Source organism: Sorex fumeus, unplaced genomic scaffold (genome assembly GCF_029834395.1).
Source record: "Sorex fumeus unplaced genomic scaffold, SorFum_2.1 ptg000013l, whole genome shotgun sequence".
In the NCBI taxonomy this organism is placed as follows: Eukaryota; Metazoa; Chordata; class Mammalia; order Eulipotyphla; family Soricidae; genus Sorex; species Sorex fumeus.
In genome coordinates this window covers 27,525,183-27,539,042 of record NW_026606070.1, presented here as the reverse complement: position 1 = coordinate 27,539,042, position 13,860 = coordinate 27,525,183, and the positions used below count along the sequence as shown (strand labels likewise).

At 45.8% G+C, this 13,860-nt stretch overlaps 1 protein-coding gene and 1 non-coding gene across 2 annotated transcripts in view; both read left to right on the top strand.

Annotated features, from left to right (window-relative positions):
• ARL9 (ADP ribosylation factor like GTPase 9) overlaps window positions 1-13,459 on the top strand; it is a 202,288-nt gene extending 188,829 nt beyond the window's left edge. The window contains exon 5 of the transcript XR_008792018.1: window positions 13,423-13,459. The gene's annotated coding sequence lies outside the window, so the exon portion shown is untranslated. The remainder of the gene's footprint in view (window positions 1-13,422) is intronic.
• Window positions 2,186-2,258, top strand: TRNAK-CUU (transfer RNA lysine (anticodon CUU)). Its single transcript has one exon. It is a non-coding gene; the product is annotated as a tRNA-Lys (tRNA).
• Window positions 13,460-13,860: the final 401 nt, after the last annotated feature.

Sequence of the window (13,860 nt, the reverse complement as noted above, 5' to 3'; positions counted from 1 at the left end):
ACCAGATGATGTCACGGACAGGAGAGAGGAAAACAACTACCTCTCTGACAGACTCAAAGTCACAAAACACAAACATGAGTTTTTTTTTTTATTTAAACTTTTGTTTTTCTTTAGGATATCACACACAGCAGTGCCCAAGGCTCATCCTGGCTCTGCACTCAGGGATCACTCCATGCGATGCTCCAGGGATCCTATGGGATGCCAAGGGTGGAACCCGGGTTGGCTATATAAAAGGCCAGCAGCCTCCCTGCTGTGCTATCACTCTGGCCCCTTCTTGTGTTTCGTGTGTGCGCGCGCATGCGCGCATGTGTGTGTGTGTGTGTGTGTGTGTGTGTGTGTGTGTGTGTGTGTATTCTCTGGGGCAGCTAGGGAAAACCCCATTAGGGGGTGTGTGTGTGTGTGTGTGTGTGTGTGTGTGTGTGTGCGTGTGTGTGTGTGTGTATTCTCCGGGGCATCTAGGGAAAGCTGCAACGGTGCTCCCTCTCACCTCATTCACTGGACTTTGGCCACTCCTCCAGCCAGGGCGGCCCATGCCATGGGCGGACGAAGAAGAAAACAAGGGCTAGGCCGGTTGATGACCAGCTGCCATTTATTCCATCCTCCCCGCACTCCTCCTCCAGCCTCACTAAGCATCCCATTCTAGTCTCACCCTGCCTCTCATCCCGTCTCTTCCTGTCTCTCCCGTTCATCTCTCCACCCTCCATCTTGCAGCCTGGTCTCTCTCCACAGGCCTGCTCCTGCATTCTTCCCCTACATTCTTCTCCTCTGCTCCCCTTACTCGTCTCTCTGTGCTCCTTCTTGCTGCCCTGGTCTCCCTCTCCTCTCTCTCCAACTTCCCAACTCCCCGGCATTGGGGGTAGCACATCAACATATCAAAGGTCCTTCTGATGGCCCATCAGGGTCAAGGGCAGAAATCCCATCTAGAGGTATTTCTCCTCTCCTTAGTCTAATAACTTAATTAACATCTTAATTCTACTTAATATTAGTTATTTTGTGTGGACACAGTAAGAAATACATTGAGCTTGTAGAGTTGCTCTCCTGGAGACATCTCGCCCCAGACTCAGACTACAGTGCTCAGGTCAGATTAATCCTAACGCTAGCAGGGTCTGAATCTAGTTATTACTTTTTGGGTCATGACAGAATTCGTCCATGACCATGCTCTTATAGTTAAGCATTATGGCACTTTGGCCAGGCCCATTTCGATGCCAGGGTAGCACATAGCTCACAGCTTGTCCTGGGTCCATCCAATCCCTATTCTGGACCCTGCTTTTGAGGTGCTAGAAAGTAAGGGCAACTGAGACTTAGATCGAAAGAACAGATGATCCAAAGGTTAATTATCATTCGGAGTCAATTAACTCCCAAGTTACAAAAGCATAACATTAACTGTCTTCTTATGTCTATACAGAAAGGACATTGCTCTGAATTAACTATGCAAAGGACTTAAGGAGAAGAGAAAAACAATATTTACAAAATCAGCAGAGCACAAAGAAAGAAGTTACAAATAAACACAGAGGAATGGGAGCACTGTGATGGGAGCAACCCAATAAACCTAACCTCCCTTTGGCAAGGCAGAAAGGACAAACCAATGTTATCCTACGTGTGTGTGATTTTTTTAATTGAATAACCATGAGTCACAAAGTTGTTCATGATTGTGTTTTAGTTATGCAATGTTCCCATACATATGCCCATAAAATCATTCACCAGTGTACATTTCCCACTTTCTGAACACCAATGTTCCCAGTTTCCCTCACACTCCTGGCCCCACCTGCTATGCTCTAAAGCAGGCACTTTTCTTCTCACTCTCTCTCTCTCTGTGTCTCTGTCTCTCTCTCTCTGTCTCTGTCTCTCTCTCTCTTTCTTGATCAGGTGCTTCCATCTCAGCCATCTTTTTTGAGCAAAGCAATTTTCAGGTTCAAATATGAGCATTGCACTGTGCACTGTCACTGTCCTCCAGTTGTTCACCAATTTGCTCAAGCGGGCCCAGTAACGCCTCCATTGTGAGACTTGTTGTTACTGTGTTTGGCATATTGAATACGTCACGGGGAGCTTGCCAGGCTTTGCCGTGTGGGCAAGATACTTTCGGTAGCTTGCCAGGCTCTCTGAGAGGGGCGGAGGAATTGAACCCAGCTCTGCCGGGCCAACTGCTTGCAAGGCAAATGCCTTACTGCTGTGCTATCGCTCCATAGCCTGGTTAGCTCAGTCAGTAGAGCATGGGACTCTTTATCCCAGGGTTGTGGGTTTGAGCCCCACGTTGGGCGCATGCTATGAGCATTAGGGACAGAGATTATGGTGACTTTAGCCAATATGGAATCAGATGGCTGGAATGCAATCTGGATGAATCTTGAAACGCTGGAAAAGCTATCTCTCAGTGCGGCATGATTTCCTCCACTGATAGGGGGAAGAAGAGAAGGCAGTTGGCTGTCTTCTGAGACTTTGGCAGCTGAAAACATATATTGAATGAAGGGCAGAGCTGGTAGGGCATTTGCTTTGCAAGGGACTGACCTAGGTTCCATCTCCAGCATCCCATATGATTCCCCGAGTACCATCAGGAGTAATTCCTGAGTACAGTGTGTGTGTGTGTGTGTGTGTGTGTGTGTGTGTGTGTGTGTGTGTGTGCAGAGAGCAAGCTGTAAGCCCTGAGCATAGTGTTTGTAGCTGCCCCCCCAAAAAAAGAAAAAAATTAATAAGAAGTAAAACAACAAAAGTGGTCAGAACAATAGCAAAGCAACCCTCAGGGAGCCAGCAGGAAATGCCTCAGCAGAGACCCAGCACCAAGGGTTCAGGAGAGACTCCCAGGCAAAATTTCTACTGATGTTTGGGCCCGCAGTGACAAGACATGTTGGGTCTCAGGGGATGGAAGTGGAGCCGGTCCTGTCCTCCCCACCTCAATGAGACCCCAATTCATCGCCCACGAACGGCCTTTCTGACTCCTGATCAAGCTGATCCCAGAGACTCAGGAGCAAATCTCGGAACCCAGAAGATTTTGGCAGAAATCCCTCAAGATTTAAGTGTTAAAATTTTGAAATTTCAAAATCGCACGGTCACTACTGCAGCCGTGCGACATCATATGTTATTCATAAGCAGCAATAGAAAACAAATTGTCTACTGTTGCCTTTTCAGCAGATCTGAGTGTTGGGGTAAAATCTCAAATAATAATGGTGAGTCTGGTGTCAAAATATTGAATGTGATCAAAGTATAGAGAGAGTAATGTGGAAATCATCTGCCCCATGGGTAGGGGGAGGGTATGGGATGGGGGTAGATTGGGGTTGTTGGGGGTGGAAAATGGGCACTGGTGAAGGGATGGGTGTTTCATTGTATGACCAAGACAGACCCGAAAGTTTTGTAATTGCTCTCATGGTGATTCAATAAATAAAATTATAAAAAAAAAAAGTAAGGTGGAGTTCATGCACAATTCAATCAGCTAATCAGTGGCTGAATAAATAGCAGTACTCCTACATAAAAATATTTTTAAAAAATTTCTACTGATCGCAAACCTACAACCAAAACTTTTTAGCACCTGATTTGTTCCTCACCACTCTCAGAACAAAGAGTCTGAACAGCTTGTTTCTGTGTGTGAAAGACAGTAGAAGATGGAGACAGGAATGTCCTTCAGTGGGAAGGTATGTATGCTGCATGTCAGAGGTTCTGGGTTCAATCCCAGGTAACATACACACAAAATAAACAAACATGACTTGGGGTGGGGATGTGGCTCAATGACTTACCTTACATGCAGTGGATTCAATTGTTCATCACAAATATGTAGTAGTAAAAACAGACATTAGATGAGAAGCATTTGGTTAACTTTAATAAAGATATTTAAGCACAATCTCTAGGGAAAATGTTAAAACATATCATTGAGTTTAAAGAACAGTGCCTTGAAATCCACTATAATTTATACTCTAAAATCCTCATTTTAGGGGTTGAAGTGATAGTACAGTGGATAAGGCATTTGTCTTGCACGCAGAAGACCCACGTTTCCAGATTCCCCAGCATCCTGGATAGTCCCCTCCAAGTATAGAGCCAGGAGCAATCCCTGAGCATTGCCAGGTGTGGCCCAAAAGAAAGAAAAGAAATCCTCATTTTATTGCATAATAATTCTTTGTGTTTAATGTATAAGCTTGCTACTAACTTGTTTCACACAACAACAAAGCATTAAAGTATTATCGGAGACAAATACACTTTATGTTCTTTGTGAAATGTTTATCCCCAATACAGAACTGTAACTTTTTCTCATGAGCTGGAGGTAATTTAAACCAGTCTCTCTCTCTCTCTCTCTCTCTCTCTCTCTCTCTCTCTCTCTCTCTCTCTCTCTCTCTCTTTTTCTGTGTGTGTCTGTCTGTCTCTGTCTCTGTCTCTCTCTGCCTCTGTCTCTTTGTCTCGCTGTGTCTGTGTCTGTGTCTCTCTGTGTCTGTGTCTCTGTGTCTGTCTGTCTGTCTGTCTATCTGTCTCTCTCTCTCTCTCTCTCTCTCTCTCTCTTTCCCTCTCCCATACCCTACAGTGGTCATAGCTAACTCCTAGTTCTAGTTCTGTGCTCAGGGCTCACTCATGATAGGGCTCAAAAACCAAATGTATGTTGAAGGCTACTACCCACTGTACCTAAACCAATTTTTCTGTTCTAGTTTTATTCTTAATCTTTCAGTGACAGAAACTTGAAAACCATTAGGCCTGGCAAGCAAAACAAATCACCTTGGAACTGGCCCAGGATAATGGTTCAGTTGTGGGATCAAAGGCCTAACTTGTTTTTCAGGCTCTGCACCACCTGATGCAGTCAGCCCCACCCTGCTCAGGTCAAGGGCACAGTTCACACTGCCTCCTCACCCTCCAGGGGTATCTGAGCCCATGGGGCATCTGGACATTTACTCACTCTGGGTTCTTTCTAAAACAAATGCTTTTATTATCAATAAATACTTGAAAATAGGATATTTTTTAAAAGTAATTTCTTAGACTGGGGATGTGGCTCAGTAGTAGGACACTTGCCTGGCACACGCAAAGGTTCAATTCTGGGCTTGTGGAAAACACACTAATTTCATGAAAGTATATTTTGTTGATACACTGAAAGAGCTATAAGGTTAGTCCCTGTTTTGATAGAAGCAAGTGCTGGTTTTAAATATAGCTTGGTGCTAAGTATCCATCTTTGGGAGGAAGCTAAAAAAGTTACGTTTACATAATGGAGGGCCAGAGAGATAACTTAGTAGGTGAATACATGCAGGAAGCCCAGGTTCAAGCCCCAGAACCACATGGTCCCCTGAGCACTGCCAGGGGAGACTCTTATTACTGAGCCAGGAGTAGCACCTGAGAGCAAGTGTGTGTAACAAAAAATAAAATAAAATTTACATAATGCAGTATGAATGCAAACACCAAGAAATGGTAGCAACCCTCTTACTATACACAAGAAACTCTGTGTGCTACAAGATAAAATGAAATCAAAGCAAGTGCAAAACAAAAGATTATAATTATGGATTATTAAGTTCTAATGAGAATTAATGAACTGGGGCTAGAGAGATACAGCTCAGTGGGCTGAGAGCATGTTTGATTGCAGGGGTCCTGGGGTCAATCCAGCACCTCATATGGTTACCCAAACACCACCACCAAAACTGAGTGATCCCCAATGACAAGTCAAGAGTAGCCATTGAGCACTGCCAAGTATGAGAGTATGAGCCAAAGATCACCACCACCAGCAACAACAACAAAAATGAATTAAAAAACTGCAACTATCTCTATAGTTGTCATTATGGAAGAATCTCATAAACAAAATGCTGAGTGAAAGGAGCCAGATCTTTCAACCAAACGACTGAATAATTCCATTTATGCGAGGTAGATGGATTCTAAAAAAAAACCCATGCTGCTAAAAGGCAAGTTTTCCTCATCTATAAAGAGGAAGAAAACAACAAAAAGTATGCTGTAAAAAGCAGAATAGAGGATATGACTGAAACTCAATCATGAAAGCTTTGTAACTGTATCTCATGGTGATTCAATAAATAAAAAATAGAAAATAGAAAAAAAAAACAGGAAGAGGAGCACCAAAATAAATAAATACAGAGATCTGAGCCAAAAAAAAAAAAAAAAGATCAGAATAGAGCAGTGGATGAGGTTCAGGGGTGCAGCACATGCTTAGCATGTATAAAGTTCTGGGTTCAAACTTAGTCCCCAAACTTCCACCCTGGCCCTAGCACTGCCAGGTTTGGTTTACACAATACTTTTTTCAAGTCAAACTAGGCTGGAGAGATAGCCCAGAGGTTAAGGTCCTTATCTTGCACGTCACCAACCCTGGTTCCATCCCCATGCCACATGGTTTCCTGCAAAAGCCAAGGTGGCCTGAATTATCCTGGGCACTGTGGGACCCTGAACAACACCACATTCTGGGGTCCTCACATTGAGCCACTGCCCAGTTGGCTGAGAACCCCAGGTCCCTTGAGCACTGCTTGGGAGATCTCCCTGTCACAAAAAAGTGACCCCAACTTTTTTTTTTTTTTTTGCTTTTTGGGTCACACCCAGCAATGCTCAGGGGTTACTCCTGGCTCATGCACTCAGGAATCACCCCTGGCGGTGCTCAGGGGACCATATGGGATACTGGGAATTGAACCAGGGTCTGCCATGTTGGCTGCGTGGAAGGCAAACGCCCTACCCACTGTGCTATTGCTCCAGCCCCGACCCCAACTTTTAATTGCTCTGCAAAACCTTAATGATGATACAAAAAAAAAACTTTCTGTGGGCACCCAGAATGATTTACAGTGGAATGCAGGGAGGGTTTTGCAGGGGCTGGGCAGCACAGGAATGGTACTGAAGAGCTTTGTATGGGACAAGAGCAGTGTACAAAGCTGGGGCTGACTTCAAGGAGGCCCGCTGCTGGCTTCCTCCTGCTGTGGCTGATCATCTGACAACTCAGCCCATTTCAGGGACCCCAGCTCCCCCTCTTAGGGAAACTGATCTCACCAATCAGATCTGGGTGTGGAAGGAATGTGTTCCAGATCCCATCTGAGTTTCCAAGGTCACCTCTGTGGTATCTCAAACAAGCATGGAATCTGAGACATTTAGGCTGGGAATAAACAAAAGCCCCGGGTGGACACCAAGTGGGGACAGGATCCTGACCAAGCAGGAGCTTTGGCAGCAGGTCCACAGTGAGACGTGGCCAGACATGATCCAGCAGCATCCCCCAACCCTGGCAAGCATACAAGCCTATGAAACTACATGGGTGGTGGGCCAGGGGGCTGCATGTAGTTGTGCAAGTCTTGAGATCTCTAAGTAGAACCTGAGTTTTGTTTTGTTTTGCCTTGAATACAAGTACCAATGACATTATTGATGGTTCTACTGTCTGACTCATCTGCAGCTCTTTAGATTTCATTCATCACCCCCAAATATTCCTCTTGGGGCCAGGAGTGCCCTGACAACTCAGTCCCTCTCTTCTACAGCTTGCAGACTATTAGTGTGAAGCCCCTCCATCATGTTGCTAAGGACAGGGGTTGCAAAGTGGAACCTGGCATCTCTGGCCTTTGAATGGGCATGAAAGTGAGTGAATCTACAATGGAGTCAGCAGGCCCCCAGAGAACTTAGGTGAGGTGGAGAGGAGAGAGATCGCCACTTTCTCCCAATCCATTTCTGCCACCCTGGGATCTGCTAGGGAGGCTAGAACTGATAAAGTCTCCAGTGAGCCCCTGTACTGCATGGACCCGAGTCCTGCCAGTCCCACTTGGTAGCTGTCAAGCCACTCCCGATGCCCACTTGTTCTGCTTCGCACAGGAGTTAATCCTCACCACCCGATTTCCCAGGGAGCTGTAGACTCAGGCTGGAATGAGGAATTGCTCTTTGAAGGAAAAGAAAGTCAGTTCCAGGCCCTACTCAGACCTTTCTGGGTCCTTGTCTTGCTCACAGAAAAGAATTTTAGAGAGAAGCAAGGTCATGAAGCAAAAACAGACTTTATTTGGAAGTTTGGAGGAAGGGGAAGGAGGAAGAGAAAGGGAGAGAGAGCAATGCACTCAAGAGAGAGCTCGGGCTTCTCTGAAGGCAGAGAGAGCCCCAATGCACATCTCAAGAGGGAAGATAAGCTCAGCCACATGGACACAAGCAGCACCCAGCATTTATGCATTCTCCCTCTGTTCCCGGTGGGTTTTACAGGGTTTTATTGCTCCATGTGGGGCTTTCTACCTAGATGAGAGTCCATTGCTAGAGTGTTTGCCAAGTGGTAGAGTTGGGATTGGTTGATGGTTTTCTTTGAAGTTCCTTCCTTTGGCTTTGTTTCTGCTGGAGAGTCTCCTGAATGGGGTGGGGGGTGCGAGTGGTCCAGCCTTCTCTGGTCTATTGGGGCCATATGAAGTCTTATTTTACCAGGCCTTAGTTCCTGTCTTCGCAAGGTGGGCTTTTTGCAGCCTTGAGGCTACTAGTTTTATTACTTCCCAGGAATTCCATTGCCATCATGACCCTGCCTTTTCAGTGTGTGCCTACATCAATGGCAAGGGAGGGCCTGGGGTGGGCAGAGGGGTCTGGGAGAGGAGGGTGTGGCTTGTCCTCAAGATAAAACAAGGAGAAGGATGAAGGATTGTTTTTTGCAAAGAACTGAGTTTTACTAGCCAGGATGATATACAGCCCTTCAAAGATTGAACCCACATTTTCCCCTTAGCATGATTGATTGTTTGGGGCTGGAGCTTCCTACATTACAGTTTCTGTCAGACCAGTTTGTTATAAAAGCAGTTGAGTCAAGGCCAGGCTGAAAGCAAAAGAAGGAGTCTTTAAAAAAATTGCATTTTGAGGACAGGAATTACAGTACAGTGGGTAGGGTGCTTGCCATGCATACCGCCAACCTGGGTTCAATCTCCATTAACCCACATAATCCTCTGAGCCCATCATGAGTGATTCCTGAGTACAGAGCTAAGAGTAAGCCCTAAACACCATCAGGTATGGCCCAAAAATTGGGAGAAAAAAATCATCTATTTTTTCTGACATAACTGGAAATCTTTTTCAAATCAAAAAAGAATGCTCAGGGCCTGTGTAACCCACAGCGGGTAGAGCATTTGCCTTGCAAGCAGCCGCCCTGGGTTCAATCCCTGACATCCCATATGGTTCCCTGAGCACCACCAGGAGTAATTGCTGAGTGCAGAATCAGGAGTATTTACTCCTGTGCATTGCCAAGTGTGGACCCTCCCCCCAAAAGAACTGCTCAAAACCTTGGAGGAGTCTCCTGTGTTCATCTGGGCTTTGACAGAGCTGGAAGGAAAGCACAGGAGCTTTAGACCTGCTTAAATCCTCGCCATTTTTCTGGAAAACTGTGAAAAATTCCTAAATTGGTTCCTTTTCATGATGCTATTGCTAAGCTCACTGAAGGAGCCTCCCCAGAAAGATTTATAAAGTGACGTCCCAGGGCCAGAGAGATAGTAGAGGGGTTAAGGCTCTGGCCTTGCTTGCAGCTGACCCGGTTGGATCCCCAGCATCCCATTTGGTCCCCAGAGCCTGGCCAAAAGAGATCCCTGAATGGCATGAGTAAGCCCTGAGCACAGCAGGGTGTGACCCCTACCCTTGGGGGTTGGGAGAGGGCAGTTAATGAGCCATTGTAGTCAAGTGAAAAAGCAAAGTGCAGGAAGTTTAAAGAACAGACCATTCACATTAGCATCATAACCATCCCTTTGGACTTAAAATATTTATTCTAGAATGAGATGGTTGACCTCATTCCTGGAGGCTTTCAGTCACCAGCTGCTGAGAGCGGAAAGCCCCAGTCAGCAGGAAGCAATACTGCTGGAACAACTGAGTTATGATTCTCCAGGTCACTGAAGAGAGCAGAGCACTGACCAGGTGTTCTGTCCCTTTGCAGCTGAGAGGGTGACAGACAATGCCCAAAACCCAGGGGCTTTACTACTCTCCCTGAGATGCCACCCTCCTGCCCTTAGTTTAGTGTCTCACACCTGAAACATGCCCACATTATGCAGCAGGGAAATATGAAACCAGTCTCTTATGCTGGCACCTGATTTTTTTTTTTTGCTTTTTGGGTCACACCTGGCGATGCACAGGGGTTCCTCCTGGCTCTGCACTCAGGAATTACTCCTGGCGGTGCTCAGGGGACCATATGGGATGCTGGGAATCGAACCCGGGTCGGCCACGTGCAAAGCAAACGCCCTACCTGCTGTGCTATCTCTCCAGCCCCTGGCACCTGATTTTTAACAAGTGGAGGCAGAGGTGGGTCCAGGCACTGGTGACAGTGACAACAGGGACATGGAGAGCTGCATGTGAAAGTCTGGTGAGAGTGTGCAGCATTCAGAGATAGTGCATTAGCAGGAGCTCTACCTGACAGAAAACCGGACTTCCCTTGCAGGAAGTAGGGAAGTCCCCGTTTAGGAAGTGTTCTTCATGGGGCTGGAGAGTTAGTACAGTGAGGAGGGCATTTGCCTTGCACCCAGCTGACCCTGATTCAATCCCTGGCACCCCATATGGTCCCCCAGTACCTGCAGGAGTAATTCCCGAGTTCACAGCCAAGACTCACCCCTGAGCATCACCGGGTGTAGCCCCAAACAACAGCATAAAAGTAGCTCTCTTACATTCTGTTCTGGTCTGCTTTTTTTAATCAGAGTTCTCACAAACAGCAATATCAATAAATTTATGTTTATTTCCCACACTAGCACTTATAAAGTGATTATAAGTACAAATAAAAATGAACCACTTGACAAAATTAACTTGCGTGATAGTGGTCATAATGATGGATATCTTCAGGTGGTAAAGAATGGGTGGGGGGGTGTGAAATCAATTTCTACACTAGATATTTACAAATTATGCAGAGTATATCTCTCTTTTTTTTTGCGCATTCTTGGGTCACACCAGCAATGCTCAGGGGTTACTCCTGGCTCTGCACTCAGGAATTACTCCTGACAGTGCTGGGGGACCATATGGGATGCTGGGAATTGAACTACCCGCTGTGTTATTGCTCCAGCCCCATATCTCAATTGTTTTAAATGGGTCATTGGGCTGAAGAGTTAACTCAATGGACTTGGTGCTATCCCTGTGGGAGGCCTGACTTCTATCCCTGGCACCACATGGTTCTCCTCATCCTCAGCACAAGCTAGGAATAGCCCCTGAGCACCACTAGTTATGACTCCCAAGCCAAAAAGCTTAGAAAAATAATGGTTGTAGATCAGTGGTAAGCTCATGCCTTGCATATATGAAGTCCTGAGTTCAATCTTCACTACAGAAAAGAGCAACAAGGAAAAGGAAACAAGGATCTGAGACAAGCCACCCGATACTGCTGTAATATACAAATCTGCTCTGTTGAAGCCCAGCCGTGGCTCTCCTTCCCTGCTGCTGACCACTGCCTAACACTCAGCATCCCTCGAACTGATAGAATTGTTTAAGGGTATAGATACAGAGGAAATTGCAAGAAAAGAAAAGTCGGGAAGTTCTTTGCATCTTTCCTCTTTCTTGCCCCAGCATCAGCATCTCACATAACTTCCTATTCTATAATATCAAAGCCTTACGTCTACAAGTCATAGGGTTTATTTAGATTTGACAATTAGACCTGTACTCATGTGTGTGTGTGTGTGTGTGTGTGTGTGTGTGTGAAGCAATTAAATCACATCAAACTGTCAGGGTACAAAAGGAATCATCTTGTACCCCTCTGGATTCAGAGACTGGGCTAGTAATCAAACAAAAGACAGATTGATAAGGGAAAAATTAAGAGGTTTGGTTTTTTATTTTTTCATTTTAAAATGTTTTATTAAATCATCATGAATTAGAAAGTCATAGTTATTCATGATTGAGTTTCATGCATACAATGTACAAAGTTTATTAATACATGTACACCTCCTGTGTATTCTAAGATGCCATCTTTAAAGAAGCTTAGCAAACAGAGGGGCTGGAGAAATAGCAACGTGGGTCGGGCACTTACCTTGCATGTGGCCTACCCAGGTTTGATTTCCAGCATCCCATCCGATCTCCTGAGCACTGCCAGAAGTAATTCCTAAGTACAGAACCAGATATAACTCCTGAGCATTGCTAGGTGTGACCCAAAAACTAAAAACAGAGCTTAGCTAACAGAGACCTTTAGGAGAGAAATAGGACCATATGGGATGCTGGGAATTGAACTACCCGCTGCGCTATTGCTCCAGCCCCATATCTCAATTTTTTTAAATGGGTAATTGGGCTGAAGAGTTAACTCAATGGACTTGGTGCTATCCCTGTGGAGGCCTGAGTTCTATCCCTGGCCCTTGGGACGGTTACCAGGAAAAATACATTTAAGTACTATCTTCTCCATTGATTCCAGTGTCCATTAAGGCAAATGATTAGTGATAAATCGCTCTTCAAAAATCACCCCTATTCTGCTTCCAGTGACCCTCCCATGAACTGAAACTTTTGCCAAAGATTCATTCTGGGATGGCAGATATTTGTTCTATTACCTATCACAATTCAGACTCAAAGCTGAATTTCATACACAGCACTTGATACGTTTTTTAATAGGCATTTCCCCTAGTGGTGGTAGGGGGGCGAGATGGGGGTAGGGTCGGGATCACTCTCAGTGATGCTCAGACTATCAGTGTGGGCCTGTGGTTAGATGCTCAGGCCTGTGGTTCAGTGTAGCTATACCTAGTGGTGTTCAGAGAACATTCAGAGTTGGTGATTGAGCTCAGGTCATTCTACCAACTGCGTTGTCACTTTAAGCTATATCCCTAGACCCCTTGGAAGCAGATAGATAGATGGGGAGGTTCCTGGCAATGACTTTCTCAGGAAGTAATAAAATCAAGATTATATGGGCCAGAAAGAGAGTTTCCTTATACACACCTGATCGAGGTTCAATTCCTAGCACCATATATGGTTCCCTAAGTACAGCAAGGAGTGATCCCTGTGCACAGAGCACCTTCATGTTCCCTGAGCACCTTCATATGTGATCCAGAGAGAGAGAGAGAGAGAGAGAGAGAGAGAGAGAGAGAGAGATTTGATCTAAAGAAGGCACCACCCACTTTGTGGATACAGAAACTGATCTGGTAAGACTCTAACTGGCACCAGCCCCAATCGAGAGACAAATGCTGGACCCCCCCCCCCCAACACCACCCAGGAGAAACTTCAGCAGAAATAGAAAACTGGAGAGACAACAGGCAGGATGCTTGCCTTAGTTGGACACAGCTGACCCAGGCTCCATCCCAGGCACCCCATATGGTCCCCAAGGCCCACCAAGAATGATCCCTAAATTAAAAGCCAAGAAGAAGCCCCAAGCACCAGTGAGTGTGGCCAAAAAACCAAAAGACTGATAAGAACATGAAGGCGAACCACCACAAGTTTTTTAAGCTCTTTCCCTTGATGACACCCTAGTAACACATTCTTAGCTACTTAGAAAGCCCCAAGTGCAGCTGTTTGAGACCCAACTTCGCAAAACAAGCAGTGTGTATCTTCATTGTGGGGTCACCAGCATCTCAACTTAGGGTATATGATTTATTTTTTTTTACCTTGCTGGAGTGATAGCACAGTGGGTAGGGTGTTTGCCTTGCAGGTGGCCGACCCAGGTTCGATTCCTCAGTCCCTCTCAGAGAGCCCGGCAAGCTACCAAGAGTACCCCATATGCAAGGCAGAGCCTGGCAAGCTCCCTGTGGTGTATACCAAAAACAGTAACAACAAGTCTCACAATAGAGATGTTATTGGTGCTCGCTCAAGCAAATCAATGAACAACAGGAGGACAGTGCTACAGTGCTACCTTATGGGATAGCCTCAGCTCTCCCACTCCAGAGAAGCCCACATTCTCTCTCTTCTTTTATGCTTTGGGGCCACACCCGGCACTGCACTCTGGAATCATTCCTATGGTGTTCAGGGACCATACGGAATGCCAGGATGGAACCCAAGTAGGCTGCATGCAGTCCTACCTGCTGTGCTATGTAGCTCCATGTTCTCTCTTGAACA